At 41.3% G+C, this 24,867-nt stretch overlaps 1 long non-coding RNA gene and 11 other non-coding genes across 12 annotated transcripts; 1 reads left to right on the forward strand and 11 right to left on the reverse strand.

The window, feature by feature from the left end:
• Positions 1–6,237: 6,237 nt before the first annotated feature.
• Trnat-agu lies at positions 6,238–6,312 on the reverse strand. Its single transcript has one exon. It is a non-coding gene; the product is annotated as a tRNA-Thr (tRNA).
• Positions 6,313–7,184: 872 nt separating this feature from the next.
• Positions 7,185–7,258, reverse strand: Trnat-agu. The gene has a single exon. It is a non-coding gene; the product is annotated as a tRNA-Thr (tRNA).
• Positions 7,259–8,444: 1,186 nt separating this feature from the next.
• On the reverse strand, positions 8,445–8,518 carry Trnat-agu. Its single transcript has one exon. It is a non-coding gene; the product is annotated as a tRNA-Thr (tRNA).
• Positions 8,519–9,387: 869 nt separating this feature from the next.
• Positions 9,388–9,461, reverse strand: Trnat-agu. Its single transcript has one exon. It is a non-coding gene; the product is annotated as a tRNA-Thr (tRNA).
• Positions 9,462–11,606: 2,145 nt separating this feature from the next.
• On the reverse strand, positions 11,607–11,680 carry Trnat-agu. The gene has a single exon. It is a non-coding gene; the product is annotated as a tRNA-Thr (tRNA).
• Positions 11,681–20,207: 8,527 nt separating this feature from the next.
• On the forward strand, positions 20,208–20,861 carry LOC124287479. Its single transcript, XR_006901280.1, has 2 exons — positions 20,208–20,408; positions 20,660–20,861. It is a non-coding gene; the product is annotated as an uncharacterized LOC124287479 (long non-coding RNA).
• Positions 20,862–21,286: 425 nt separating this feature from the next.
• Positions 21,287–21,360, reverse strand: Trnat-agu. The gene has a single exon. It is a non-coding gene; the product is annotated as a tRNA-Thr (tRNA).
• A 548-nt stretch (positions 21,361–21,908) lies between these two features.
• Positions 21,909–21,982, reverse strand: Trnat-agu. Its single transcript has one exon. It is a non-coding gene; the product is annotated as a tRNA-Thr (tRNA).
• A 245-nt stretch (positions 21,983–22,227) lies between these two features.
• On the reverse strand, positions 22,228–22,301 carry Trnat-agu. The gene has a single exon. It is a non-coding gene; the product is annotated as a tRNA-Thr (tRNA).
• A 548-nt stretch (positions 22,302–22,849) lies between these two features.
• Trnat-agu lies at positions 22,850–22,923 on the reverse strand. The gene has a single exon. It is a non-coding gene; the product is annotated as a tRNA-Thr (tRNA).
• A 1,183-nt stretch (positions 22,924–24,106) lies between these two features.
• On the reverse strand, positions 24,107–24,180 carry Trnat-agu. The gene has a single exon. It is a non-coding gene; the product is annotated as a tRNA-Thr (tRNA).
• A 245-nt stretch (positions 24,181–24,425) lies between these two features.
• Trnat-agu lies at positions 24,426–24,499 on the reverse strand. Its single transcript has one exon. It is a non-coding gene; the product is annotated as a tRNA-Thr (tRNA).
• Between the last annotated feature and the right edge of the window lie 368 nt (positions 24,500–24,867).

The raw sequence follows: 24,867 nt of genomic DNA on the forward strand, positions 1-24,867 counted from the left end.
TCTGACACCAGTGTCATTTTGCTGGAAACAATTACAGCAATTGTGAAAAGGAAATTGAACTTTGCAAAAGGAAGTGATGAACACAAGTGGTAGCCGATGTGAAAAAGAAGGCTCCAGGGGGAGTCGAACCCTCGACCTTCTGCTTACTAAGCAGATGCTCTTTTTTTTTTTTTTTCTCTTTAATAAAATTTTATTACAGAATATATTGTACATGAAGCATTTATAATGTTACATAAAAGGGCTAAAAGGTATCACAGATGTTGTATTGCATTCAAGTCATGTATAACATTACATGCATTTCATTCTTGAAACGGATACTTAAATACAAGCGTACTACCGTCTAACTCCAGGAAGTTTACTGGCATGATATATCGCTGAATAAAGTTATCAGCACGGTTTTCAAATTGATACCTTGACCACAACAGATTAAAGTGTTGTTTTGCGTAACAGTTGAATAATTTTTCCAGACTGAGATTGCATCTCTGTAAAGAAAGAACCGCTCTTTTCTTGAAAACAGAGATTCTATATACAGATAGCAATATGTTGATACTGTGCTCATACGAGAATGATTTGTCATGATTAAAACCAAATAGAAGCCAGGAAACTAACTGGTTAAATGAAAATCCAGTGTCCATCATTAAATCTGTGAACAGAGATTTAAGAACGGAAATTGTGTCATACAATTGATCACAGAATACAAACATATGAAGCAAATTTTCAACTTCAGTTTTACAAACCGGACACAGGTTAGTGTCTGTTTTGCCATATTTGAATAATTTTTCATTTGTGTAGATAATATTATGACTTAACCTGAAATCCAAATCAATTTGTTCAGAGGATTTATCTATCAAGAATACACTTTTCCAAACTTTTGGCCAGTTAATGTCAATTGCATAGTTATCCCAGAATGAAATGGCTGTTGGCTCACAAAATAATGCATTAACAAATAAGGAATAATTAAATTTAACTGTGAGATCGTTAGAAGAAATATTTACATCATCTTTGCAAATAACAGCATCAGAATAATGTTCATTGTTATGTTTTATCGTTTTACTTGACAAAATTGACAACCACTCACTTGGTAGTGACTGAATGATAATACAGTATGCTGTCTGTATCTCTGACACAGGTATATCATGTCTGTGGTCGTGTATAATTTCTTTTATTGCTGGAAGAGGTAAAAAGCCTGGGATAAACTCATAACAAATATCGGCAATAGTAACAATGCCTGAATCAATGAAAAATCTAAACAACAGCATTTTGCCCTTATAGCAAATGTGCGGATTATGAAACAAAGGCTGCGACATGATATCCTCGTGCTTAGTGACAAGCAGTCGCCTGCCGCACGTGATTTCGTCCCATGCAATCAAAACCTCAGCATAGAACGTGTTCATATGGGTCAAACCAGGACGACTGTAAACAATACTGAAAATATTTTTCTTCAAACCCATGTTCATGTATTGGGACATGAACACAGAACACGTTTGCTTCCATACTGCATGGAAATTAGAATCCATGAGTTTTCGAATGACTTTTAATCTAAATGCATATATTTTGTATTTAAAATATGGAATTGATAATCCCCCCTGTGTAAAATGACCACAGCATGTCGACTGCTTGATCAGTGGGGTTTTACCGCCCCAGATAAAATGTGAAATTGCTGAATTTATTTCTTTCCTTGCCCACTCTGGAACAGGCACTACATGTATAGTATACCACAACCTTGACATTATGAACGTATTTATCACAATAGACTTACCCTGTAAGGATAGGTTTCTTTGTGACCACAACCCTAACAGAGACTTAATTTTAGATATTTTGGTTTTCCAGTTTTGCTTTCACATTGAGCTTTATCAGGACCAAGGAAAATCCCTAATATTTTGACACAGTCATTTTAACAGTAACTGGTAAGTTAAAATTTATATTGTTTGACCGGGCTTTACCTAAACACAGAACTTGAGATTTTGTTAGATTGACCTTTGCCCCGGTTGCATCACAATAGTCATTCACAGTGTCGAAAGTATTATATACAGACTGTGCATCAGACACTGTAACAGTAGTGTCGTCTGCATGTTGATATATTAAAGATGAGCACTGATTTGTGATTTGCACCGCATGTATAGATGAGTTAGCCTTAATGAGTAAGTTCAAGGGTTGACTAACAATAACAAAAATTAAGCTACTGAGGGGATCACCTTGTCGGACAGATTGTTCTATTGGAAAATATGGTGTAAGGTGACCATTGATTTTACACTGCTTTTAAGTCAGTGTATAAAGTTTTGATCCAAGAAATGAATGATGTACCAAAATTTAGTTTTTCCAAAATCTTGAAAATGAATGAATGTGAGACGCGATCAAATGCTTTTTCTTGATCAATCGTGATTAGATATGCATCTTCATTATCTTTATCCACTATTTCTATAACGTCTCTCATAGAGAGAATGTTGTCGGAAATATCCCTTCCTGGAACACAACATGACTGTTCCGGCGAAATTATTTTGTCATAATTGTTTTTAATTTAAGAGCAAGTGAACGAGATATAAGTTTACAATCAACATTGAGTAACGAAATTGGTCTAAAATTCCTTAGGTCTGTTTTATCACCCTTTTCTTATAGAAGAGGCTAATAACACCTTTTTTCATTGATCTTGACATGGTTTTTTCATCAAAATACATTTCACCACTCGTCCAAATATGGGTTTAAGTATCTCCCAAAATGCAGCGTAAAATTCAACTGTAAGTCCATCGTTGCCTGGGGATTTATTTCTTTTCATACCTTTCAGAGCTTTAGTTAGATCTTCTATGGAAATAGCATCTTCAAGACTTCTCTATCTTTATCTGGAAGAACATCAGTTATTAAATCTAGAATTTTATCTTGCTTATATAGATCAGTTTCTCCGATTGAATATAACTTGGAATAAAATGAATATGCGTGATCAAGAATATCTTCAGTTCGACGAGTTAAACCATTTTTTGTCATAATTTCTTTGATGCAATTAGATTCTTGTTTACATTTTTCTAAATGTAAGAAAAAAGATGTGTTTTTATCACATTCTAAAGCCCACTGAACTTTTGAGCGTAGAATAGCCCCTTGACATTTAGTTTGTTCATATTTCTCCAAATCTCTATGAAGACTTTGGATGTACGTAAGATCATGATTAGGATGTTTAGATAACTTGTCATATTCGCGGCGTAAATTATTTTGCAATTTGTAGTATTCACATTTTTCTTCTTTACTTTTTGCAAGAAAAATAAATTGCACATTTTTAAGTTTATATTTAAGGTTATCCCACCATATTAATGTTTCTTCTTCATAAAGTGGACATAATAAACTTTCATTGATAATGCTTATCACCCTCAGCCGAAATTCAGTGTTCTGAAGCAACTGATTATTGAAAACCCATAATCCAGCACCTTTCTACATGAGAGAAATCTAAATTTAGGCATGTGATATTATGATCGCTTTTAGTTGAATATTTTATATATGTATTCATTACATGAGGAATTAGGGATCTAGAAATCAAAATGAAATCAATACGAGACTGTTTCATTTCACCTTCGACAATTTGCTGTCGTGTGAATTCTCTCTTATCTGGATTTCTGTATCTCCATATATCACATAGGTTTTTGCAACGTATGATGTCTTGTAATTTATGACTACTCTTTATATTAAATGATTTCATATTAGCTGCTCTATCCATGAATACATCTGTTATCTCATTATAATCTCCTGCTGCTATCACATTATCTCCTGATAAATATGTAACTAATAAGTCATAAAATACAATTCTCTCAGTTGCATTATTTGGTGCATAAACATTTACACATGAATACAGAACGCTATCATGTTCAAAAGTCACTTTTAAAAGTCTACCAGTGTTGTCACAACTGTGAAAATTTACCTTGTTGGGAAACCGTGACGAGAAGAGTATTGCCACTCCTTCCTTTTTTTCATTGGGACAATTATTAAAAAATATTTGCCCTTGCCACAGATGTTTATAGTGTTTTACGAAATCGTTATCCCAGAAAGTTTCCTGAAGAAAACAAATATCAGCATGTGAATTTTTCACAGTTGTGAAAACATGATGAACTTTAGAAACATCTCTCAGACCATTCACATTCCATGACATGATTACCACCATGACAATTAAGGTGTAATAGAGGTGATACATTGTTAATCTTCGTATTCACATTCAAAGTCATTCACGTCAAGTTTTTTACCATCAACTTTACCTCTAGCCTTGACCTTTCTCATTTGCTTCTTACTCATTCCATTCCCTCCATTTACTGCTTTTTTCCTCTTTCTTTCCTCAGACAAGCTGACAACTCTTTCCTCATTCATACCTTGTATTTTTTTAAATTTGGTATTCTGCTTACCATTGGCTGGAGATGGTTTGTGATCAGTGTTCTCCTCGCCAATAACTTCTTTCTCCCTTTCCTTCTTCTTCATTCTCACTTTTACTCCCACCCTTTTCATTCTCACTTTCCACATTCATTCTCTCTTGTGCAACATCACGAGGTTCAATGACAGATGCATTATCCGTTTTGTCGTTTACTTTGCTGTTGGTTTTAGTAGGGCCCGACAAAGACCAGTCATTTCCATAATTGGCTGACTCCCTTCAATCGGTTCCATACATAAACTATATGGATCCACATACACACTGTCTTCGATTGTCTCATCTTCTGAAACAGATGTGTGTCTAGTTTGTTCTGTGACTGGTTCTTTATTCCTGTTTATGTCACATATGCATTGTCTCATCAAATGTTTGCAAGTGCCACAATGTCTTTTTTGTGGACAAGCTCGTGCAATGTGTCCCTTTTCGTGGCAAACACGGCACTCCACGAACTGGCATTCAGCCATGACATGGTCTGTTTCGAAACACAAGTTGCACGTTTTAACTTGTCCATTATGAATGACCCTGAAATGTTGAGGTCCATCACACGTGTCGAATTTCACACTGTATGGAAGCGACTTTAATCCTGAAGGAAATTTAACTCTGACATACCTAGTTCCATCTGTGATTTTCCTCTTTGCGTCTTTTATGAAATGTCTCTTTATATCGGAGACTGCCTCTACGCCGAATGCATGTAACATGTCCATGATTTGACTGTCTTCGATGTAGGGGGTTAGATGTAAAAATGACACAACCAAGGATTTATCTGTAACAAGTCTACAGTTGTATGCTTTTCCACAGATGGAAATCTCCCCCGCCACAATGTTTGCGGTTTCCACATCACACACAGTGATTTCATACCAGCCGCCTCTCGGTACACATGCAAATACACTGTCTTCACCAAAATCATCTTCTATCGCATTAATAATTTCAGCTGCTTTTACTTTATCAAATCCAGTCTCTACTCTCAAAGTAGCCTCTTTCTTGTACTCACGTTTGTGAAATTCAGACGTATTCAGTCCGCCATTTTCTTTGTTTTCATCACAGGCATTATCTGAGCCCAGTTCCTTCATCGTGCAGATTGCCTCAAGCACACCTCTCTATTGCTGATAGGTAGTGACTTCTCACAATACCTTCGGTTGTTTAAGAACTTCCATGATGTGTTTATCAATCGGTAAATATGAAAACTTGCTGAATCTGCAGAGAGTCGATGAAAGCACGTCCACCCTCAATCAAATCAAGGGAGGCAATCACCGCTCTAACCAACTGAGCTATAGAGCCGATGGGATAGACGAATCTACAATAGACTATACTCCATTTATGTTTCACCTGGCTTTAAAACGAGCATGAAAATGTAATCGTTTATGTCTGTTTTGGAGGCCTGTGACATGCGATTCAAATAATACCTATTCTTACACACGCTCTGACACCAGTGTCAAACAATGACAGTAATGTTAATTGTGAAAAGGAAATTGAACTTTGCAAAAGGAAGTGATGAACACAAGTGGTAGCCGATGTGAAAAAGAAGGCTCCAGGGGAGTCGAACCCTCGACCTTCTGCTTACTAGGCAGACGCTCTAACCAACTGAGCTATAGAGCCGATGGGATAGACGAATCTACAATAGACTATACTCCATTTATGTTTCACCTGGCTTTAAAACGAGCATGAAAATGTAATCGTTTATGTCTGTTTTGGAGGCCTGTGACATGCGATTCAAATAATACCTATTCCTACACACGCTCTGACACCAGTGTCAAACAATGACAGCAATGTCAAGTGTGAAAAGGAAATTGAACTTTGCAAAAAGGAAATGATGAACACAAGTGGTAGCCGATGTGAAAAGAAGGCTCCAGAGGGGAGTCGAACCCTCGACCTTCTGCTTACTAGGCAGACGCTCTAACCAACTGAGCTATAGAGCCGATGGGATAGACAAAGCTACAATAGTGTAAACTCCTTTATGATTCACCTGAGTTAAAAGAATCGGTTTATGTCTGTTCGGGAGGCCTGTGACATGCCATTCAAATAATACCTATTCCTACACACGCTCTGACACCAGTGTCGTTTTGCTGGAAACAATTACAGCAATTGTGAAAAGGAAATTGAACTTTGCAAAAGGAAGTGATGAACACAAGTGGTAGCCGATGTGAAAAAGAAGGCTCCAGGGGGAGTCGAACCCTCGACCTTCTGCTTACTAGGCAGACGCTCTAACCAACTGAGCTATAGAGCCGATGGGATAGACGAATCTACAATAGACTATACTCCATTTATGTTTCACCTGGCTTTAAAACGAGCATGAAAATGTAATCGTTTATGTCTGTTTTGGAGGCCTGTGACATGCGATTCAAATAATACCTATTCCTACACACGCTCTGACACCAGTGTCAAACAATGACAGTAATGTTAATTGTGAAAAGGAAATTGAACTTTGCAAAAGGAAGTGATGAATTCAAGTGGTAGCCGATGTGAAAAAGAAGGCTCCAGGGGGAGTCGAACCCTCGACCTTCTGCTTACTAGGCAGTCGCTCTAACCAACTGAGCTATAGAGCCGATGGGATAGACGAATCAACAATAGACTATACTCCATTTATGTTTCACCTGGCTTTAAAACGAGCATGAAAATGTAATCGTTTATGTCTGTTTTGGAGGCCTGTGACATGCAATTCAAATAATACCTATTCCTACACACGCTCTGACACCAGTGTCAAACAATGACAGCAATGTCAAGTGTGAAAAGGAAATTGAACTTTGCAAAAGGAAGTGATGAACACAAGTGGTAGCCGATGTGAAAAAGAAGGCTCCAGAGGGAGTCGAACCCTCGACCTTCTGCTTACTAGGCAGACGCTCTAACCAACTGAGCTATAGAGCCGATGGGATAGACGAATCTACAATAGACTATACTCCATTTATGTTTCACCTGGCTTTAAAACGAGCATGAAAATGTAATCGTTTATGTCTGTTTTGGAGGCCTGTGACATGCGATTCAAATAATACCTATTCCTACACACGCTCTGACACCAGTGTCAAACAATGACAGCAATGTCAAGTGTGAAAAGGAAATTGAACTTTGCAAAGGAAGTGATGAACACAAGTGGTAGCCGATGTGAAAAGAAGGCTCCAGGGGAGTCGAACCCTCGACCTTCTGCTTACTAGGCAGACGCTCTAACCAACTGAGCTATAGAGCCGATGGGATAGACGAATCTACAATAGACTATACTCCATTTATGTTTCACCTGGCTTTAAAACGAGCATGAAAATGTAATCGTTTATGTCTGTTTTGGAGGCCTGTGACATGCGATTCAAATAATACCTATTCCTACACACGCTCTGACACCAGTGTCAAACAATGACAGTAATGTTAATTGTGAAAAGGAAATTGAACTTTGCAAAAGGAAGTGATGAACACAAGTGGTAGCCGATGTGAAAAAGAAGGCTCCAGGGGAGTCAGACCCTCGACCTTCTGCTTACTAGGCAGACGCTCTAACCAACTGAGCTATAGAGCCGATGGGATAGACGAATCTACAATAGACTATACTCCATTTATGTTTCACCTGGCTTTAAAACGAGCATGAAAATGTAATCGTTTATGTCTGTTTTGGAGGCCTGTGACATGCCATTCAAATAATACCTATTCCTACACGCTCTGACACCAGTGTCAAACAATGACAGCAATGTCAAGTGTGAAAGTGAACTTTGCAAAGGAAGTGATGAACACAAGTGGTAGCCGATGTGAAAAGAAGGCTCCAGGGGAGTCGAACCCTCGACCTTCTGCTTACTAGGCAGACGCTCTAACCAACTGAGCTATAGAGCCGATGGGATAGACGAATCTACAATAGACTATACTCCATTTATGTTTCACCTGGCTTTAAAACGAGCATGAAAATGTAATCGTTTATGTCTGTTTGGAGGCCTGTGACATGCGATTCAAATAATACCTATTCTACTACACGCTCTGACACCAGTGTCAAACAATGACAGCAATGTCAAGTGTGAAAAGGGAATTGAAGTTTGCAAAAGGAAGTGATGAACACAAGTGGTAGCCGATGTGAAAAAGAAGGCTCCAGAGGGAGTCGAACCCTCGACCTTCTGCTTACTAGGCAGACGCTCTAACCAACTGAGCTATAGAGCCGATGGGATAGACAAAGCTACAATAGTGTAAACTCCCTTTATGATTCACCTGAGTTAAAAGAATCGGTTTATGTCTGTTCGGGAGGCCTGTGACATGCCATTCAAATAATACCTATTCCTACACACGCTCTGACACCAGTGTCAAACAATGACAGTAATGTTAATTGTGAAAAGGAAATTGAACTTTGCAAAAGGAAGTGATGAACACAAGTGGTAGCCGATGTGAAAAAGAAGGCTCCAGGGGGAGTCGAACCCTCGACCTTCTGCTTACTAGGCAGACGCTCTAACCAACTGAGCTATAGAGCCGATGGGATAGACGAATCTACAATAGACTATACTCCATTTATGTTTCACCTGGCTTTAAAACGAGCATGAAAATGTAATCGTTTATGTCTGTTTTGGAGGCCTGTGACATGCGATTCAAATAATACCTATTCCTACAGACGCTCTGACACCAGTGTCAAACAATGACAGTAATGTAAAGTGTGAAAAGGAAATTGAACTTTGCAAAAGGAAGTGATGAACACAAGTGGTAGCCGATGTGAAAAAGAAGGCTCCAGGGGGAGTCGAACCCTCGACCTTCTGCTTACTAGGCAGACGCTCTAACCAACTGAGCTATAGAGCCGATGGGATAGACGAATCTACAATAGACTATACTCCATTTATGTTTCACCTGGCTTTAAAACGAGCATGAAAATGTAATCGTTTATGTCTGTTTTGGAGGCCTGTGACATGCAATTCAAATAATACCTATTCCTACACACGCTCTGACACCAGTGTCAAACAATGAGAGCAATGTCAAGTGTGAAAAGGAAATTGAACTTTGCAAAAGGAAGTGATGAACACAAGTGGTAGCCGATGTGAAAAAGAAGGCTCCAGAGGGAGTCGAACCCTCGACCTTCTGCTTACTAGGCAGACGCTCTAACCAACTGAGCTATAGAGCCGATGGGATAGACGAATCTACAATAGACTATACTCCATTTATGTTTCACCTGGCTTTAAAACGAGCATGAAAATGTAATCGTTTATGTCTGTTTTGGAGGCCTGTGACATGCGATTCAAATAATACCTATTCCTACACACGCTCTGACACCAGTGTCAAACAATGACAGCAATGTCAAGTGTGAAAAGGAAATTGAACTTTGCAAAAGGAAGTGATGAACACAAGTGGTAGCCGATGTGAAAAAGAAGGCTCCAGGGGGAGTCGAACCCTCGACCTTCTGCTTACTAGGCAGACGCTCTAACCAACTGAGCTATAGAGCCGATGGGATAGACGAATCTACAATAGACTATACTCCATTTATGTTTCACCTGGCTTTAAAACGAGCATGAAAATGTAATCGTTTATGTCTGTTTTGGAGGCCTGTGACATGCGATTCAAATAATACCTATTCCTACACACGCTCTGACACCAGTGTCAAACAATGACAGTAATGTTAATTGTGAAAAGGAAATTGAACTTTGCAAAAGGAAGTGATGAACACAAGTGGTAGCCGATGTGAAAAAGAAGGCTCCAGGGGGAGTCGAACCCTCGACCTTCTGCTTACTAGGCAGACGCTCTAACCAACTGAGCTATAGAGCCGATGGGATAGACGAATCTACAATAGACTATACTCCATTTATGTTTCACCTGGCTTTAAAACGAGCATGAAAATGTAATCGTTTATGTCTGTTTTGGAGGCCTGTGACATGCGATTCAAATAATACCTATTCCTACACACGCTCTGACACCAGTGTCAAACAATGACAGCAATGTCAAGTGTGAAAAGGAAATTGAACTTTGCAAAGGAAGTGATGAACACAAGTGGTAGCCGATGTGAAAAGAAGGCTCCAGGGGAGTCGAACCCTCGACCTTCTGCTTACTAGGCAGACGCTCTAACCAACTGAGCTATAGAGCCGATGGGATAGACGAATCTACAATAGACTATACTCCATTTATGTTTCACCTGGCTTTAAAACGAGCATGAAAATGTAATCGTTTATGTCTGTTTTGGAGGCCTGTGACATGCGATTCAAATAATACCTATTCCTACACACGCTCTGACACCAGTGTCAAACAATGACAGCAATGTCAAGTGTGAAAAGGAAATTGAACTTTGCAAAAGGAAGTGATGAACACAAGTGGTAGCCGATGTGAAAAAGAAGGCTCCAGGGGAGTCGAACCCTCGACCTTCTGCTTACTAGGCAGACGCTCTAACCAACTGAGCTATAGAGCCGATGGGATAGACAAAGCTACAATAGTGTAAACTCCCTTTATGATTCACCTGAGTTAAAAGAATCGGTTTATGTCTGTTCGGGAGGCCTGTGACATGCCATTCAAATAATACCTATTCCTACACACGCTCTGACACCAGTGTCATTTTGCTGGAAACAATGACAGTTAATTGTGAAAAGGAAATTGAACTTTGCAAAAGGAAGTGATGAACACAAGTGGTAGCCGATGTGAAAAAGAAGGCTCCAGGGGGAGTCGAACCCTCGACCTTCTGCTTACTAGGCAGACGCTCTAACCAACTGAGCTATAGAGCCGATGGGATAGACGAATCTACAATAGACTATACTCCATTTATGTTTCACCTGGCTTTAAAACGAGCATGAAAATGTAATCGTTTATGTCTGTTTTGGAGGCCTGTGACATGCGATTCAAATAATACCTATTCCTACACACGCTCTGACACCAGTGTCAAACAATGACAGCAATGTTAAATGTGAAAAGGAAATTGAACTTTGCAAAGGAAGTGATGAACACAAGTGGTAGCCGATGTGAAAAAAGAAGGCTCCAGGGGAGTCGAACCCTCGACCTTCTGCTTACTAGGCAGACGCTCTAACCAACTGAGCTATAGAGCCGATGGGATAGACGAATCTACAATAGACTATACTCCATTTATGTTTCACCTGGCTTTAAAACGAGCATGAAAATGTAATCGTTTATGTCTGTTTTGGAGGCCTGTGACATGCGATTCAAATAATACCTATTCCTACACACGCTCTGACACCAGTGTCAAACAATGACAGCAATGTCAAGTGTGAAAAGGAAATTGAACTTTGCAAAAGGAAGTGATGAACACAAGTGGTAGCCGATGTGAAAAAGAAGGCTCCAGAGGGAGTCGAACCCTCGACCTTCTGCTTACTAGGCAGACGCTCTAACCAACTGAGCTATAGAGCCGATGGGATAGACAAAGCTACAATAGTGTAAACTCCCTTTATGATTCACCTGAGTTAAAAGAATCGGTTTATGTCTGTTCGGGAGGCCTGTGACATGCCATTCAAATAATACCTATTCCTACACACGCTCTGACACCAGTGTCGTTTTGCTGGAAACAATGACAGCAATTGTGAAAAGGAAATTGAACTTTGCAAAAGGAAGTGATGAACACAAGTGGTAGCCGATGTGAAAAAGAAGGCTCCAGGGGGAGTCGAACCCTCGACCTTCTGCTTACTAGGCAGACGCTCTAACCAACTGAGCTATAGAGCCGATGGGACAAACGAATCTACAATAGACTATACTCCATTTATGTTTCACCTGGCTTTAAAACCAGCATGAAAATGTAATCGTTTATGTCTGTTTTGGAGGCCTGTGACATGCGATTCAGATAATACCTATTCCTACACACGCTCTGACACCAGTGTCAAACAATGACAGCAATGTTAAGTGTGAAAAGGAAATTGAACTTTGCAAAAGGAAGTGATGAACACAAGTGGTAGCCGATGTGAAAAAGAAGGCTCCAGGGGGAGTCGAACCCTCGACCTTCTGCTTACTAGGCAGACGCTCTAACCAACTGAGCTATAGAGCCGATGGGATAGACAAAGCTACAATAGTGTAAACTCCCTTTATGATTCACCTGAGTTAAAAGAATCGGTTTATGTCTGTTCGGGAGGCCTGTGACATGCCATTCAAATAATACCTATTCCTACACACGCTCTGACACCAGTGTCATTTTGCTGGAAACAATCACAGCAAATGTGAAAAGGAAATTGAACTTTGCAAAAGGCAGTGATGAACACAAGTGGTTGCCGATGTGAAAAAAGAAGGCTCCAGAGGTACTCGAACCCTCGACCTTCTGCTTACTAAGGAAGTCTTTGATGTGACCTATTAATAGAAAAGGGAAAATCCCAAAGAATGGGTTACCTGGCTAAGAATAGAGAAGAAGTGAAGGGAAATCCTTGTTGACAAGGGTACATGAAACAGAAGGAAAAGGTGAAGATGTACAGAGGCGGCATTCAACGGCAAGACTCGGACAACATGGAACAAATGAACATTTAACATTTGATGATATTTATGAAACATGATGAAATGAATTGTGATGTGATTCAGCACTAAAATAAAAGCACTGCTACATTCACCCCCCTTTTGGGAAATGGCGTCCTCGCCATTAACTAATCAGTCTGAACAGTATGGCTAAAGGTGAATACAGCAGAAAACACGAACCAGAAGAACTGGTAATCAGAAGACTGGTAATCAGTACAAATGGTAAGATTCAGACAACATTCTGCTTGACCTCCCACTGACCGTCCTTCATCCACTTTGGTTTGGAACGCGTGCGCTGTGGCCGACGCATCAAAGAGAGGCCAGATCCAGGTTCGGTCAAGCCAGAAGGCGCTGATGTTGGTGGTGTCAGATTCAAAGTATGATTGGGCTGATCCTGAAGCAACAGGGATGTGTCTGGCTGCTGAGTTGCTGAAGTGTCAGCCTCTGAAGTGTTGCAAACTTCAACATCCTGTTCGGATGGAGATAACTCCAGAGGGGACTGAGACAACTCAACCGAAGTGTCCGACACATTTAGCCTTGACGTAGGACTGCGTGGCTTGGGAATTGGCCTTCCGTCTGTTCCAATCGGGAGAAGCATGTTGCGGTGGAGAACACGACATTCAGCAGTCCCTTCCTTACGGACTTTAAAAACTGGAATGCCTACATTCGGTTGTGCCTCCACGACATAGAAATCTTCTTCCCACCGATTGGCAAGCTTCTGTTTACCTCGAATGCCAAAATTGCGAACCAACACCACATCACCAACCTTGACTGTTGCACCACGAGCTTTCAGATTATAAGCTTTCTGCTGCTTGGCTCGGGCCTTTTCAAGGTTTGATGATGCCAACTCGTACGCAGAATTCAATTTGCGCTTCAAATCAGCAGCAAACTGCGCATTATAAGTGGATGGAGGTGTGGTAGCTAAAGATAAGCCAAACGCAACGTCGACAGGTAGTCTGGGATTTCTACCAAACATGAGGTAAAAAGGAGAAAACCGGTTGACTCATGAACTGTGCTGTTGTAGGCGTGGACCAGATGAGATAAGTGATCTTTCCACCTTGCCTTTTCATGGTCATGCAAAGTACCAAGCATTCCTTAGGCGTCACGGTTAAACCGTTCAACCAAGCCGTTCCCCATTGGGTGGTAAGGGTGGTACGAGACTTCTTAATGCCCATAATGCCGCAGAGCTGCTTGATCACATCGCTCTCGAAATTACGCCCCTGATCGGAATGCAACCTGCCTGATGCACCATAATGAACAATAAAGTTCTCGAACAGTGCCTTTGCAGTTCTCCTTGCTGTCTGATTCCGGTAGGTATGGCAGCGGCATATTTTCGTGAAATGATCCGAAATCACGAGGACATTTTCGTAACCACCCGTAGATGGTTTGAGTGAAAGAAAGTCCATACAGACCAGTTCCATTGGTTGCGACGACTGAACATTCACAAGAGGTGCTCTTTCTGTCGGATTGGGAGCTTTCCTGAGAATGCAGCGCTGACAACTATGGATATGGTCCTCCACATCACCCATCATTCCAGGCCAATAGAACCTGGTAATGGAGAAGTGCTACAGTCCGGATCCCTACCAAGATGTCCCATTCCATCATGAAGATGTGTGATGATGGTCTCACGCTGAGATTTTGGGAACAATCGTCTGGAAGTAGGGGTCACCACTGTTACCCTGCTGTCTCACCAGAAGGTTGTTTGTCAGGCTTAGTGAATCCCACTGGCGTAAAATGTTGGCTGTCTCACGGTCAAACGATTTAATTGTTCCCTTGGAAGGACGATCACCACTGCGAAGAAGTCCAACAATCGTGCAGATTGAAGGGTCGCCTGCTGAAGCGTCAGCATTTTGTGATTCGCCCCAACATCGGAAGAATTGGAATCGCCAACGGAGGCCATATGGCACAACACGTAATGGGTCACTGACAAAGTCTCTATAAATGGTGTGGTCTGTAAATTGCAGATAGCAGAAACTGACTTTATGTCTATTACCTCACTAGCTGTAACCTGGACAGCGCGATCAAGCATCCTTATTCCTCGGGCCTGGAATATACTCAATGGAAAAGTCATAGGTACCGAGGGCAGCGAGCCAGCGATGGCCACAGGCATCCAACTTTGCAGAGGTCAGGACATAAGTCAGGGGTTGTTATCTGTCCAAACAGTGAAATGGTTACCGTACCAAATAGTCGTGAAAGATTTTTTGTTACGGCCCATTTTAGAGCAAGAAACTCTAACTTGTGAGCTGGGTAATTGCGGCTCGACCGAGATAGTCCTCGGCTAGCATAGGCTATCACTCGTTTCTTACCCTCTTGCGTCTGATATAAAATCGCGACCGAGGCCTTCACCACTAGCATCAATATGCAGTTCAAAGGGACGAAAGTGAAGTCTCGCGTGAAACCAAAACAGAAGCTGCTGAGCTTGCTCACAAGTTCACTGAAGGCAGTCTGTTGTTGTATACCCCAATTCCACTGCGTATCTGTCTTGGTCTTGCTGGATTTCTTGCCACAGTGTCCAACTAACATATTTGTGAGAGGTTTGGCAATTTTGGCATAATCGGGAACAAAACCTGGACCCTGAGAAGCCCAAGAAACGACGAACATCGTCCACATTCTGTGGAACTGGCCAGGTCTGAAGGGCTGCAATTTTCTCAGGATCGGTGGTGATGCCGTCCTCAGAGATTACATGACCCAGATATTTCACAGAGGTTTGCAAGAATTGGCACTTAGAGGGTTTCAACTTGAGGCCATTCTCACGCAATCGCTGAAGGATTGCTCGTAATCTATCTAGATGCTCGTCAAAGGTCTTAGAAAACACAATGACGTCATCCAGATAAATGAGGCACTGCAAAAGATGCATATCACCCATACACCGTTCCATGAGACGCTGGAAAGTTGCAGGAGCATTAAGTCAGACCAAAGGCATCGAATTGCACTCGTAAAATCCTAATGGACCAACTGTGAAAGCTGTACGAGGCTTGTGCTCTTCTGCGACTTCTACCTGCCAGTAGCCGGACTTTAAATCAAGACATGAAAAGAACCGAGCTCCATGAAGTGCATCAAGGGTCTCTTCTATCCTGGGCAGAGCCGCACGAATCGCGAATCGTGCGTTTGTTCAACTCTCTGAAGTCTATACAAAAGCGAAGAGAGGAATCTTTCTTGCGTACGAAGTACCACAGGGGAAGCATAGGGACTAGTTGAAGGGTATGACCTTAGCATCTAACATTTGTCTAAGATGATCCCTTACCTCTTGATACATAGAAGGCGGAATGCGCGATGTCTTTCCCTGAATGGCTATTAGATTCGATGAGCTCAATCCTATGAGTTACTGAGTCTGTGTGCCCCATATCTAAGTCATACTTACTAAAGACATCATCAAACTCAGATAGGAGAGACTTCAATGGGGAGATCTGCTCTGGGGTATGTGACGAAGAAGAGAGAGGACAGATTGAACAAAGTAAGTGGTTCGGGAGATCCAGGAATAGTCGGCCCGTCTTCAGAAGGAAGACCTTCAAGCAAATCAACTTGCTCTAAGCAGCAAAGAACTGTCCTAGATGGAATGGTGATTGATTTAGAAGAGGGATTCGCGACTTCAACCTTAACCCTAGTTGTCGACTGACCTGACTTAAAGTTCACAATGCCATTAACAAGGTTAAGGGAACCAGGAAGTGTGGGAGAAGAAGAGGCAAAAAAGTGTTTCCCTTTTTGTGGTGGCTTACCTCGGCAAATACCAGTAACAATCTGATTGCAGAGTGCAGGGACAGTAATTGACCTTGTTGTCCGCACACTTTCCGTACGATCGAGATCAACCCGAGAATTAACAAGCCACTGACGCGCCCGAGTCCACACTGGAGAAGATGAACCTGAGATAGGTGAACCCAGTAGACAGCAAGCATAATCCATGGCATTGGTACCAAGAACCAAGGGCACTTTATGGTGATATTGAGTTGTTGGTACTATGAGAATAGGAGAAGGTACCTGCACAGCTTCACCAAGAAAGTCACTGGGAATATCAATAACTGCATTAACATACCCAAGATAAGGTAGCTTACAATCCCCAGCACCTTTTAAATCTAAAAGTGACCCAAGGTCTAGAAGAGGGAGATGTTTGAGGTTCTGTTGGTGGAAGGCCTCTGACATGCTCGAGATCTGTGAGCCTGTGTCAAGGAGAACACTACAGGAGATACCTTCAACCTCAACAGTAGCTACATTAGATGGTCCCACAAGATTTGACGGGATCCAATTGGAGCTATTTTCAGAGTCCAATACTCGCTCCATAGTTTGGACTCTTAGGAGTTTAAAGGCCGACAACCATAATGCCCCCTTTAACCCCAGGAGCCCCACAATCAAAGCAATATACTTGATTGGAAGTTGGTTTGTGGGGTAGCTAAAGAACCAGAATAACCAGAAGAGGAACCAGTAACGGGACCAGAGGAACCAGTAGAGGAACTAGAAGAGGAAATCCCAGAGGGTTTGGCCTTATTTATGTAACTGTTGGGTTTTGAAGATGTTTTGTGCTGGGTATTGCATTGGTGTGGTTCTCCAATGTTTTACCCTTTCCCTAGGACTCTAAGATTCTTACTCAGTTCCTTTAGGCGAGAAATCACATCATCCATCTGTTGGCTGGTTGGTTGAGATGAAGATGACTGCATTAGATGTGCTTCTCGAGGGGATGCCAACTCTTCTTCAACTCGGCGGACAGCAAGCGGAAAGCTTGTTAAATTCCAGTCCCGAATCAAAGTGGTGGACGAGTTGCCTGCTTCAGGTCATCCCGAGAGAGACCCATCCAAAAACGGCTTTCCGAAGCAAACCAGTAGCTGCAGTAGGAGGGAATGTGCCAGATGTCTCAATCTTTGAGATTAACTCGCAGAGCGACAACTCCACTCAGCCACTGACTCGTTCCTAGCTTGGCGAAGCAGTATAAAACTTCTCCATCAGAGTCTCGCCAGGCATTACATTCCCAAATACCACATCCAACTGCTCAAGGGCGGTGTCCAGGGAAGCAGATTCTGATAGCCCACAAAGCAAATCAGCAGCTGAACCCTTAGCAGATCTCCTCATGGCATTGAGAATTGCGGTGTCAGAATAGGAATTCTCGGCGACACAACCAACAATCTCTAGGCCATTGTGAATACCTAACCTCGCCCTTAGCCCCATTTCCCGAAAAGGAAGAGAGTTTGGGACTGGGTGAATTTATGATGGGCATATATGTTGTTTGGCTAGGTTGTAGAGGAGGATGGACACTCTGGTGATGAGAGCCTATGTGAAATGGTGTCGGAGTTGGCGCAGAAAGCTGAGGCCAGCCCTCCGTATGTGAAGTAGTAGGGTATGGTGTCATTGTACCATGACCGTATAATGTTAATATACCCTGAGGGTATGGTGTCAATGTACCCTGAGGGTATGGTGGCGATGTACCCTGAGGCTGAACAAGGCGAGGAATAGGAAGGGACCCCTGCTGCCTGGGTAATGACGCAGGTAAATTAAGCAAGGGACTCTCCTCCAACTGCATAAGTGGAGAGGCTCTACCAGAACTCTGAGGAACGGTAGAGAACTGGGGGGACTGACGAGGCAGAGGCGTGTTCCTGTAAGCTGGAGGTGGCGGTGGTATGGAATGAGTAACATTCATTGGATGCCCACCTTCAGCCCCTATACAGTAAGTATTCTGCAATTGGTTTGATATGTCATCTGCCAATCGATGCAGAACCCCAGAGCGGAGGGACAGAGGAAGATGTTGCAGACATTCCATAGCCTCAACAACATCTGGGTCCACACGCTCCAAATTATGCTCAGCCATAGTGGAAAAAAGTGAACAAGTAAGTGTAATAATGTACAAGTCTAGTGCATAAAGTGTAATGGAGTTATGTCAAAGTGTCAAAAGTAACTGATGACAAATGAGTATATGCAAATGTACCTAACTAAAGGCAAAAAGAATCTCACAAGTTAAGATTCAACAACTTACAACACTACTATCTAAGTCTAAGAATAGCAAATGCTGTGGGGAAGATGAAAAAATTAACTCCTCCAAAAAGGATACACAATGGGATGCATGGTACTGGAAGGTGTAATTGTGACTAAGTTTGAATGTAAAGGTTTAATCAAAGTGATTCAAGATAATATAACTAAGTGAAGTGTTGTGTGACTCAAGTGACTCAAGTTATGTCAGATATATAATCTGAAGCGGAGTTAAAATGTTGTGTTTCTGAAACAGGTATGTTCTCAAAGGCAAGAGTGTATTGCTACAGATGTATGACTGTCCAGGGACAATAGCAAAGTGTAGCAGCAAAGTGTAACAGCCAATAAATGTAAACACCCAGATGTAAACAGGAAGTATGAAGATACAACTAGAATGTCAGCACCGAGATGTCAACAATATGAGCAGGGGAACTGTAGGACAAATCAACCTGAGCAACTCTTCAGCCAAGAGTAAACTGACAAGATATTGATAAAGTAAGCCACAAAGCTTACCAACAATGACAACTGTTATGCGACAGTATGAATAATGCAACAATGAACATCAATGATGAAGGAACAAGACAACACAAGACGAGACACGATGTTAAAGACTCGCGAAAAAGCAAGGAATGAAGAATATCTCCACAGCGGTAGAGATAACGCGAAAGAAAAATACCGGGAACGCCAATAGCAAGTGTGGACGGAAGAAAAAGAGAAAGAATAAGGTGCAATAAATTTATCCTATCCTATTACATTAATATTTAACTACTATAATAGGTAATTGTATGGTGAAAGTATTATTTACTGAAACTGTGATATTAAATTGTTAAGTTTATCAATACAGATTATTTACTTGATTAGAATAAAATTCAATGATAATCAATGAAAATTACAATTGCCCAATTACATTTATAAAAATATGAATATATATATATAGGCAATGTAGAAATAGAAATCTGTGCAAAGTTGTAGAAATAGAAATCTATTCAAAGTTGTAGAAATAGAAATCTATTCAAAGTTGTAGAAATAGAAATATAATGAAAATAGTATCTGGTGTATATACAATTGTAAAATGCTTAATGAATTTTTTAAAAATTTTTCAGAATGACTTCGAACACATGATCATGGCATCAATTCAATCGACTCAACAGTTCATTATGTACAATCAAAGTTCATGGGGCACATATATCAAGGATGTGGTTGAAAACACAGTTCTCCATGGATGAGATCAGTCTGTAAGCAAAATGTTCAGCTTGCTGCTGAGCGGCAGTCATAAGGCTCTCAGAGTCCCTGTGCAACAGTACTTACAGCTTATGAAGAATCCTCAGTCCATGAAATCATATTAAACACATCCAAGAATAATCCTCACAAAAAGGAGTCAATTCGTGCCACCAAAGAATATTCACATCATGGTCTCCCAACAGAGTTCATCCATATAGGCTGTTCACTCCAGATGAAGATGAGAATGGAGGTGAATGATGTCTGTCTTGAGACAAGCAGCCCCACGTTGGGCGCCAAATTGTAGCCATGTTTATACAGTTCGGCTCTGGGCTGCTGCTCAAGACGACACAAGGCAATGGTGATGAAATGAATTTTATTATGTGAAGAATGAAGCTGTTGCTGAGGTCAAACCTGAGAAGGGAAAGAATGTTTCCAGCTCAGCAACAGCAAGTGGAGTCATAAAAATTAAACTCAAGTAAATAATTTTAACAAATGTTAACAATTAATATTAAATAGTTTTAAATATCACAGTAAACACATTATCAATTCAACTACCAGTTATTGCACTCTTGAACAAAAAACCGAAAGCACATGGCTTCAGCCATGTTTACAATTTACATCAATTATAAAGCAATATATTTAACTAAATCTATATAATTATCAATTAAATATTACTTCAAATGTTATAATATTATTATTGTAATAACAGTTTACACCTTTTTATAGGAATTTATAAAGTAAAGAGGCAGATGGAAACAGATTAGAAAAATGGCCATACCTGAGAAGGGAAAGAATGTTTCCAGCTCAGCAACAGCAAGTGGAGTGAGGTGGAAAACAGGTGTCCAAAGGATGTAAGGTCAGAGGACAAAATAGCCAATTAGAAAGTAGGTAGCACATCAAAGGAAGTCTTTGATGTGACCTATTAATAGAAAAGGGAAAATCCCAAAGAATGGGTTACCTGGCTAAGAATGGAGAAGAAGTTAAGGGAAATCCTTGTTGACAAGGGTACATAAAACAGAAGGAAAAGGTGAAGATGTACAGAGGCGGCATTCAACGGCAAGACTCGGACAACATGGAACAAATGAACATTTAACATTTGATGATATTTATGAAACATGATGAAATGAATTGTGATGTGATTCAGCACTAAAAAAAAAGCACTGCTACACCAGCATGAAAATGTAATCGTTTATGTCTGTTTTGGAGGCCTGTGACATGCGATTCAAATAATACCCATTCCTACACACGCTCTGACACCAGTGTCAAACAATGACAGCAATGTTAAATGTGAAAAGGAAATTGAACTTTGCAAAAGGAAGTGATGAACACAAGTGGTAGCCGATGTGAAAAAGAAGGCTCCAGAGGGAGTTGAACCCTCGACCTCCTGCTTACTAGGCAGACGCTCTAACCAACTGAGCTATAGAGCCGATAGGACAGACGAATCTACAATAGACTATACTCCATTTATGATTCACCTGGCTTTGAAAACCGTTTATGTCTGTTCGGGAGGCCTGTGACATGCGATTCAAATAATACCTATTCCTACACACGCTCTGACACCAGTGTCATTTTGCTGGAAACAATGACAGCAAATGTTAAATGTGAAAAGGAAATTGAACTTTGCAAAAGGAAGTGATGAACACAAGTGGTAGCCGATGTGAAAAAGTAGGCTCCAGAGGCAGTCGAACCCTCGACCTTCTGCTTACTAGGCAGACGCTATAACCAACTGAGCTATAGAGCCGATGGGATAGACGAAGCTACAATAGTGTAAACTCCCTTCATGATTCACCTCAGTTAAGAAAATCGTGTATGTCTGTTTTGAAGGCCTGTGACATGCGATTCAAATAATACCTATTCCTACACACGCCCTGACACCAGTGTCATTTTGCTGGAAACAATCACAGCAAATGTGAAAAGGAAATTGAACTTTGCAAAAGGCAGTGATGAACACAAGTGGTTACCGATGTGAAAAAGAAGGCTCCAGAGGGAGTCGAACCCTCGACCTTCTGCTTACTAGGCAGACGCTCTAACCAACTGAGCTATAGAGCCGGTGGGATTGACGAATCTACAATAGACTATACTCCATTTATGTTTCACCTGACTTTAAAACCAGCATGAAAATGTAATCGTTTATGTCTGTTTTGGAGGCCTGTGACATGCGATTCAAATAGTACCTATTCCTACACACGCTCTGACACCAGTGTCAAACAATGACAGCAATGTTAAATGTGAAAAGGAAATTGAACTTTGCAAAAGGAAGTGATGAACACAAGTGGTAGCCGAAGTGAAAAAGAAGGCTCCAGAGGGAGTTGAACCCTCGACCTCCTGCTTACTAGGCAGACGCTCTAACCAACTGAGCTATAGAGCCGATAGGACAGACGAATCTACAATAGACTATACTCCATTTATGATTCACCTGGCTTTGAAAACCGTTTATGTCTGTTCGGGAGGCCTGTGACATGCGATTCAAATAATACCTATTCCTACACACGCTCTGACACCAGTGTCATTTTGCTGGAAACAATGACAGCAAATGTTAAATGTGAAAAGGAAATTGAACTTTGCAAAAGGAAGTGATGAACACAAGTGGTAGCCGATGTGAAAAAGTAGGCTCCAGAGGCAGTCGAACCCTCGACCTTCTGCTTACTAGGCAGACGCTCTAACCAACTGAGCTATAGAGCCGATGGGATAGACGAAGCTACAACAGTGTAAACTCCCTTCATGATTCACCTCAGTTAAGAAAATCATTTATGTCTGTTTTGAAGGCCAGTGACATGCGATTCAAATAATACCTATTCCTACACACGCTCTGACACCAGTGTCATTTTGCTGGAAACAATCACAGCAAATGTGAAAAGGAAATTGAACTTTGCAAAAGGCAGTGATGAACACAAGTGGTTACCGATGTGAAAAAGAAGGCTCCAGAGGGAGTCGAACCCTCGACCTTCTGCTTACTAGGCAGACGCTCTAACCAACTGAGCTATAGAGCCGGTGGGATTGACGAAGCTACAATAGACTATACTCCATTTATGTTTCACCTGACTTTAAAACCAGCATGAAAATGTAATCGTTTATGTCTGTTTTGGAGGCCTGTGACATGCGATTCAAATAATACCTATTCCTACACACGCTCTGACACCAGTGTCAAACAATGACAGCAATGCTAAATGTGAAAAGGAAATTGAACTTTGCAAAAGGAAGTGATGAACACAAGTGGTAGCCGATGTGAAAAGAAGGCTCAGAGGAGTCGAACCCTCGACCTTCTGCTTACTAGGCAGACGCTCTAACCAACTGAGCTATAGAGCCGGTGGGATTGACGAATCTACAATAGACTATACTCCATTTATGTTTCACCTGACTTTAAAACCAGCATGAAAATGTAATCGTTTATGTCTGTTTTGGAGGCCTGTGACATGCGATTCAAATAGTACCTATTCCTACACACGCTCTGACACCAGTGTCAAACAATGACAGCAATGTTAAATGTGAAAAGGAAATTGAACTTTGCAAAAGGAAGTGATGAACACAAGTGGTAGCCGAAGTGAAAAAGAAGGCTCCAGAGGGAGTTGAACCCTCGACCTCCTGCTTACTAGGCAGACGCTATAACCAACTGAGCTATAGAGCCGATAGGACAGACGAATCTACAATAGACTATACTCCATTTATGATTCACCTGGCTTTGAAAACCGTTTATGTCTGTTCGGGAGGCCTGTGACATGCGATTCAAATAATACCTATTCCTACACACGCTCTGACACCAGTGTCATTTTGCTGGAAACAATGACAGCAAATGTTAAATGTGAAAAGGAAATTGAACTTTGCAAAAGGAAGTGATGAACACAAGTGGTAGCCGATGTGAAAAAGTAGGCTCCAGGGGCAGTCGAACCCTCGACCTTCTGCTTACTATGCAGACGCTCTAACCAACTGAGCTATAGAGCCGATGGGATAGACGAAGCTACAACAGTGTAAACTCCCTTCATGATTCACCTCAGTTAAGAAAATCATTTATGTCTGTTTTGAAGGCCTGTGACATGCGATTCAAATAATACCTATTCCTACACACGCTCTGACACCAGTGTCATTTTGCTGGAAACAATCACAGCAAATGTGAAAAGGAAATTGAACTTTGCAAAAGGCAGTGATGAACACAAGTGGTTACCGATGTGAAATAGAAGGCTCCAGAGGGAGTCGAACCCTCGACCTTCTGCTTACTAGGCAGACGCTCTAACCAACTGAGCTATAGAGCCGGTGGGATTGACGAAGCTACAATAGACTATACTCCATTTATGTTTCACCTGACTTTAAAACCAGCATGAAAATGTAATCGTTTATGTCTGTTTTGGAGGCCTGTGACATGCGATTCAAATAATACCTATTCCTACACACGCTCTGACACCAGTGTCAAACAATGACAGCAATGCTAAATGTGAAAAGGAAATTAAACTTTGCAAAAGGAAGTGATGAACACAAGTGGTAGCCGATGTGAAAAAGAAGGCTCCAGAGGGAGTTGAACCCTCGACCTTCTGCTTACTAGGCAGACGCTCTAACCAACTGAGCTATAGAGCCGGTGGGATTGACGAATCTACAATAGACTATACTCCATTTATGTTTCACCTGACTTTAAAACCAGCATGAAAATGTAATCGTTTATGTCTGTTTTGGAGGCCTGTGACATGCGATTCAAATAATACCTATTCCTACACACGCTCTGACACCAGTGTCAAACAATGACAGCAATGTTAAATGTGAAAAGGAAATTGAACTTTGCAAAAGGAAGTGATGAACACAAGTTGTAGCCGATGTGAAAAAGAAGGCACCAGAGGGAGTCGAATCCTCGACCTTCTGCTTACTAGGCAGACGCTCTAACCAACTGAGCTATAGAGCCGGTGGGATTGACAAATCTACAATAGACTATACTCCATTTATGTTTCACC

This window comes from Haliotis rubra, unplaced genomic scaffold (genome assembly GCF_003918875.1).
Source record: "Haliotis rubra isolate DU_JTF1 unplaced genomic scaffold, ASM391887v1 Scf400, whole genome shotgun sequence".
In the NCBI taxonomy this organism is placed as follows: domain Eukaryota; kingdom Metazoa; phylum Mollusca; class Gastropoda; order Lepetellida; family Haliotidae; genus Haliotis; species Haliotis rubra.